This window comes from Rhincodon typus, chromosome 27 (genome assembly GCF_021869965.1).
Source record: "Rhincodon typus isolate 14 chromosome 27, sRhiTyp1.1, whole genome shotgun sequence".
Classification (NCBI taxonomy): domain Eukaryota; kingdom Metazoa; phylum Chordata; class Chondrichthyes; order Orectolobiformes; family Rhincodontidae; genus Rhincodon; species Rhincodon typus.
The window spans coordinates 3,636,321-3,642,688 of record NC_063358.1 but is presented as its reverse complement, the minus strand read 5'-3'; the positions used below and the strand labels follow the sequence as shown (position 1 = coordinate 3,642,688).

Here is a 6,368-nt window from a genome sequence, read left to right as displayed (position 1 = left end):
CGCAGTTCTTTTGGTTTTTATTCAGATGTTTTAAAAAGTTGTTTTTATGAAAGCTACCATAACGTTGCTTAGTTGTTGTGATGAGGTTTAAAAACACACCGTTCTCCTTTCATAGCCCTTTTTTCTACCAAGGAATCTCTGATCAGCCAATGCTTTAATATGAACTGTTGCACCGGATGAAAAAAAACTTGGAACAATTGATGTAAATCAGTCACTTCAGGATTGTCGTCCAAATCCTTGAATGACTCTACATTCCACAAATGAACAAGCTGCCCAGAGTCAAATGAAAAAAAAAGTGATACTTACTTTTCTCCAATGATGAAGCGTCACCTGTGATCTTTCTTTCCTTGCAGTATAATAGTGTAACTTGATGCTTCTTTAGCACAGAACAGCAGGAATCCTATTGGGCAAAAAAAACCCCTCCAGAACACAGAGACGATGCCACATAAACAAAACTAAATGCCATTTTCACTTCAAAAATGGAGTTCCTACATTTTGAAAGATGGTACATTTCTAGGATAAGGAACTCCAATCCTACAATCTCTGACGGTAACTGACTAAGAGCTATAGATGTATTTGACAGAACACTAATATCTAAAGATGTGCAATCCATCATCACTTTTGTATTCAATAAAACAGTGGTGGCCCATATAAATGATTTCTTCTGGTGGAAAATCTGGACCAGTTTGACTTGAGTGATAAGGTAATGTTAGTGCTGCAATGGCAAATTGTTCAACAATGAAGTTGTAACAACCATTTTGAATGAATATGTGTAAGTTGATGCATATTGTCAACACAGATATTCAATGCTTCTTTGATGGTGGCCCAAAAGAATGATTTCTGACTTTATTGGACAGCATAATCCATTAACACACATGTCTGACTGCCTGTTTCAAAATATGAAAACACAAGTTTCCAACTAAGTGAGAGGCTGAAAGCTTGGGAGAAATCCTACGATTATACATCAATTTAATAGTTAGTGACGTGCGACATCACCCACTCACTGCTTATATGAAATTTACCAAAAGTCTCCTTAAAATCCATGTGTATCATGTCAGTGCCATTTTCATGTTCTTACTGTGATAATTTGGAGGAAAAAACACCTCTGGCAAGTTAGGCAAGCATTCCTGACTCCTTCCAGAATCCACACAGACTGTTAAAAGAAAACTGCATTTCGTCCACTGGGTAGCCCAAAATCAGGTGATACAAAGGAAAAAATACCAATACAAAATTAGCAACTATGTGATATCTGTTTTAAGAGGATCATATTTCAATTTAAAGGGAATGGAAAGGAGAAACCAGTTATTTACTGCAACAGGCTACAGTGTGATTTTATTTTTCTGTTTATTCATCAAACTAATTAGACGCCTTTGTGTAATGAACTCCTGTCACAAACAGGACGGAGAAAATAGAGACAGAGGAGACGGGGAGAAAGAGAAAGAGAGAGAACAAAATAAAGAGGAAGAGAACTGTCAGACATGATTTATTCCATGCAGACTTTGTGGATGATTTTTTTTCTTGCCTTTGTGAGTCAGGCAACATCACACAGGGGACTGCAGCACTCATAGCAACGGCAGGCAGGCTGGTTTCCTTGGCAGTACACAACACAATTCACTACATTCTTACAAGTCAAACAGGGTTGGAGGTCACCACTGCCTGTACTATTCAATGCAGTCTCAAAGCGATGTAACATTCAACCAATCTGCATTACATCACAACAGTATTTAATTAAAGAGCTGGTAAAAAGATAGCAGAGTACTACATGCTTGCATATAGCAAAGGGACCACAGCTAAACAGCCTTTATCGAACAGGAATGTACTGAATCATTGAAATTAAAGGTATAGATTTGTGTCACTGAAGATATTACGGATCTAATACCAACATACTCCTCAGCACTGCTGCTGTACATTTTCTGTAGTAACACAATAGGGTGCTGTTAATGCCATTTCATCTACTCCGATTCCAGAGCATTTTACCTCAATGCACCAGTTGCACCCTGTCCTCAGGTAGGACTGAATTTAATACACTAAGGCAAAGAACTGCACATACTGGAAATCCGAAACAAAAACAAAGTGTTGGAGAAGCTCAGCAGATCTGGCAGCATCTGTGGGGAGAGAAACAGTTAACACTTCGAGTCCAGTGACCCTTCTTTCACTAGATCTGAAACATTAACTCTGTTTCTCTTTCCACAGATACTGCCAAACCTGCTGAGTTTCTCTAGTGGTTCCTGTCTTTTTTTCTGAATTTAATGCAGCCTGATACGACAGGAAGTCTGGTGGCTAGGCCCATTTCCTCATGGGCGGGACACTCCATATCGGTCTGCCAGTGGCAGCAAAGTCCCCTCTGATTACGGTCAGGGTGGAAGGAGCTGGCAAGCAATTCCTAGTCTTGGAGTCAATGGACACCCATTAGACTTGAACCCACTGCGGTTTGGTGCCAGCTGAGGGATTAACTTGAGGGTGGGGTTTCCCACATTCTCAGAAACCCATGCAGCAAACCAATCCCCAGCTGGGGGGAGATGAGGAGAGAATCTGTCATGGGCGGGCAATCTGTGCCTGGTCAAGGGACCTGGCATTGGGCTGGAGGTGTCACATGAAAGCGGGCAACTGTCCTTGCTTCTGTGCCCAGTACCCGACTCCTGTCTTCACACCTCTAGCCTGTGGTCTTAAAGATCCTGGGCCTATGCTGCAGGCTGCTCACACAGTCAGCTCTCAGCAGGTGGGGCTTCCACAGGCCAGGGCACAAATCACAAGGAAGGACATGATTCTGTTAGGGTTTACCCATGTGCTGGAAGTGAACTGACTGCATTTTTCCCACTTTCTCCGTGACTGACGGGTGAGACTCCTACCAGTCTAACATACCCTATCGCTTCAGTGTCCACCTGTGCTGTCCATCTGCTGAGGTCACGAGATGGGTTGCCAGATGTAGACTGGGGCAAAAGACACCAGAGCCTCCACCTTCCAAACACACAACCACTTCCATCTAGAAGGACAAGGGCAGCAGATACATGGGAACACCACCACCTCCAAGTTCCCCTCCAAGTCACTCACCATCCTGACTTGGAAATATATCACCGTTCCTTCACTGTTGCTGGGTCAAAATCCTTGAATTCCCTCCCTAATAGCATTGTGCGTCAACCCACAGGTGGACTGCAGTGGTTCACGAAAGCAGCTCACCATCACCTTCTCAAGGGGCAATTAGGGATGGGTAAGAAATGCTGGTCCAGCCAGTGACGACCACATCCCACAAATCAATAAATAAAAACACAAAGAATGAGGCAAATTCCTAGATTCACAGGCAAGAATTATAAGGAAAGTTTGAGAAACTGGCTTATCATCATCTCGATCTCATATAAGGTAATAAATGCTATGGAAAGGTAAATCTAGAACAATAATCAAATTGCATTCACTGCAGCATAGCCTTACTCTAACAACACAGATCTAGAAATGTGGCAGCAGAGAGGAGGCCATTCAGCCCACCATGCTGGTCTGGCAGAGCTATCCAATTCACGTCCCACTCTTTCCCCACAGCCCCCGAATAATTTTCATTTTAAAATATTTATCCATTGCCCTTTTGAAACTTCTGATTTAAATCTGCTCCCTCCACCTTTCCAGGCAGCATACCTCTGATGGTAACATCTCCCTGTGTAATCAAATATTTCTGTGGCGTCTGGCGTTGGAAGACACATCAGCCATGATCGAAAGGCAGGGCAGTGTTGATGGGCTGAATGGCTTAATTCTATTCCTAGATCTTATGGTCTTGTGGATAACCTCTGTTTCTTTTGCCAAATGTCTTAAAACTGTTGCCTCTAATTACCAATCCTTCTGTCATTTGTAACAGTTTTTCTTTGTTTATGGTTAAAAATTCTACAAGATTTTTTAACAGTTACCAAACCTCCCTTTCATCTTCCTCATTCAAAGGAGAATAACCCAGTTTTTGCTAGTCTCACCAAGTAACTAATTTGCTTGTCAAATTTCTTTTTTCCTTTCAATTCACTAAAATCTCCTTTTCAAAGCTCTGATGTCCAAGGTGTGATTAATGTAACAAATTCAACTGGGCTAAACCAATGCTTTATAACAATTTAACTTAAGTTTTCTGTCTTTGCACTCTGTTTACGAAGTTAAAAGGCTTGCGAGCCTTTTTAGCAGCCTTCTCAACCAGTCCTGCACCTTCACTGACTGTTTGATGGACACACCAGGTTCACTGCACCTCCTTTAAAAATGCACTAATCAGATTATACTGCCACTCCCCAGTTTTTCCACAAAACTGAATTAGGAGTCAGTTTACTTTTACGCTGAATTAATTTGTGGGATCTTGAGCCACAGGGCTGGTCTGAAAGTGGGATGGAATCTTCTATCTAAGATCTCCCTGTGTACAGTGGTCTGGATGAGCAGCTCTGAACCAGTCCTTGAAGGTTCCTCACACAGGGACACCACAGGGTAAGTGCAGTCACCTCCTGAAGTCTTTAACTATCGATAAATGTCAACAGGTCACAGTTTATTTAAGATCAAAAGGCATCATTTCTCTATGAAATGCTCATACCAAATAGTCCCAACTGAAGGGGTTTTTTTTCCCCATATGCTTAATTTTACTTTGTATGAAAAAAATTTCTATTTAAATAAAAACAAAAGGCTGGAGATCTGAAATAAAGGCAGAAAGTATTGGAGACTCTCAGCAGGTTCACAGTGTCTACGGACAGAGGAACAGAGTTCTGAAGAAATAGTCATGTTGGGCTGTTTCTCGATCCAGAGACTGCTAAAACCTGTGCAGTTTTTCCACAATGTTTGGATTTTATTTTAAACAGTTTTTTCTTCCACATTTTATTCATTTACTTTTTCTGCCATGCTCTAATTATAACATTTCTTCTTAGATATCTACACCCGGGACAGAGAAGCTTGTAACAAGGTGCTAACTATAAAATGCCGAGATGGTGGGACTGAGGTCATTTCGCTGGACAATTAATCCTGAACCTTAGTATCAGGACCTGAGAACATGGACCTCAAACTCATAGAAAATGTTCACATTTGAATCTAGAAAATATCTGGAATTTAAAACTAATGGTGACCATGCAATTATTTTTGTAAAAACCCACCTGGTTCACTAATGTCTTTTAGAGAAGGAAACTGCTATCCTCACCTGGTCTAACCCTTGTGTGACTCCAGAGCATTTGCAATAGCACTGACCCTTAACTACCCTCTGAAATGACCTTGCAAGCTACTCACGGGCAATTGAGGATGGAGAACAAATGCTGGCTCAGGCACTAACACCTACATTCCCCGTGAAGTAATATTTAAAAAATGATCAGCCAGTTTAAGAAACAATGTTCCATCATTAATAGCAGAGGGTCTACATATTCCCCCAGGATTTTGAGACCTAGACTGAAGGTTGATAAGTTCCAAAAGCAGAACCATACTGAGATTCGCAGCCTCATTGTCATCTCTGAAGTCTCACCTCAGCTGGGTAGATCAATTGGATCCTCACTACCTTCAGGATCGATTCAAGCCAAGAATGGGCGGGTCAATGGCAGGGACAGTCTGGGCAATGAATTTCAAAGGATTTAACTCGCCATTGATCCAAACTTGCCAGCCTTGTCTAAAATCTTTAAAATTACTCTCAATGTCTCTAAAAGTCTCCCCATCACCACTGCAAGCTTCTCCTTACAGTGATCAAGATGCAGAATGAACTTCAACACCAGGAAAGGAAGGCAGAGTTATCTGAATTATTTTAAAATCATAGTTGGAATTTGCAATAGGAAACTAAGACAGATTTTTCTGAACTGAAATGGATGGAGAGAATTTCCTCTCCTGTATCTTGTGATTTTATTCACTGGGAAGAGAGAAAGAAAAATCATGGACAACAAGGTGTAGAGCTGGATGAACACAGCAGGCCAAGCAGCATCAGAGGAGCAGGGGAGCAGGAAAGCTGACGTTTTGGGTCTAGATCCTTCTTCAGAAATGGGGGAGGGGAAGGGGATTCTGAAATAAACAGGGAGAAAGGGGGAGGCAGATAGAAGATGGATAAAGGAGAAGATAGGTGGAGAGGAGACAGACAGGTCAAGGAGGCGGGGTTGGAGCCAGTAAAGGTGAGTGTAGGTGGGGAGTTAGGGAGGGGATAGGTCGGTTGAGGGAGGACGGACAGGTCAAGGAGGTGGGATAAGGCTAGTAGGTAGGAGATGGGGGTGGGGCTTGAGGTGGGAGAAGTGGATAGGTGGGAGGATAGGTTAGGGAAGCGGGGACGAGCTGGGCTGGTTTTGGGATGCAGTCGGGGGAGGGGAGATTTTGAAGCTTGTGAAGTCCACATTGATACCATTGGGCTGCAGGGTTCCCAAGCGGAATATAAGTTGCTGTTCCTGCAACCTTCGGGTGGC

General features: G+C 42.4%; 1 long non-coding RNA gene across 2 annotated transcripts in view; it reads left to right on the top strand.

The window, feature by feature from the left end:
- LOC125486304 overlaps positions 1-5,902 on the top strand; it is a 29,028-nt gene extending 23,126 nt beyond the window's left edge. For both annotated transcript variants that reach the window (XR_007264993.1, XR_007264992.1), the window contains exon 3: positions 4,872-5,902. This is a non-coding gene — a long non-coding RNA (uncharacterized LOC125486304). The remainder of the gene's footprint in view (positions 1-4,871) is intronic.
- Positions 5,903-6,368: the final 466 nt, after the last annotated feature.